We start from the raw sequence: 424 nt of genomic DNA, 5'->3' as shown, positions 1-424 counted from the left end.
GGTAAACACTTCAGACTTTAGAAACAAGCTTAAGTTATAAGGATTAAGGATCGAATTACGGGTCCAAATACGATAATACCGCAGGTTACGTCATCCGTGACATCTGTAATAAAATAACATATCTGCGCGTAAATTAACGGGTTGTGCAACAGTGAACGATCGGTGTCGGAGAGATGGAATCAAGGCCAATGCATGGAAGAGAAAACGACCATTGCGTACACTTATTTAGACGGTCGGTTTTCGTATTACCGAGAATTCGCAAGCATGGCAAATGGAAAATTTGACAGAAAATCATCACTGGGACTGTGAAACGTGAAAAATAAAAATAAATCGCGAACAATTTTCATGCACAAAAATCTATAGAAAAAACCGTTGACGTTGCGTATATCATACCGCACACGTTATCAAATCCTTATCAATCAAT

The sequence above is a fragment of the Sipha flava genome, unplaced genomic scaffold, assembly GCF_003268045.1.
Source record: "Sipha flava isolate LNK unplaced genomic scaffold, YSA_version1 329_pilon_pilon, whole genome shotgun sequence".
Classification (NCBI taxonomy): domain Eukaryota; kingdom Metazoa; phylum Arthropoda; class Insecta; order Hemiptera; family Aphididae; genus Sipha; species Sipha flava.
Note: the sequence above shows the minus strand (reverse complement) of the source record.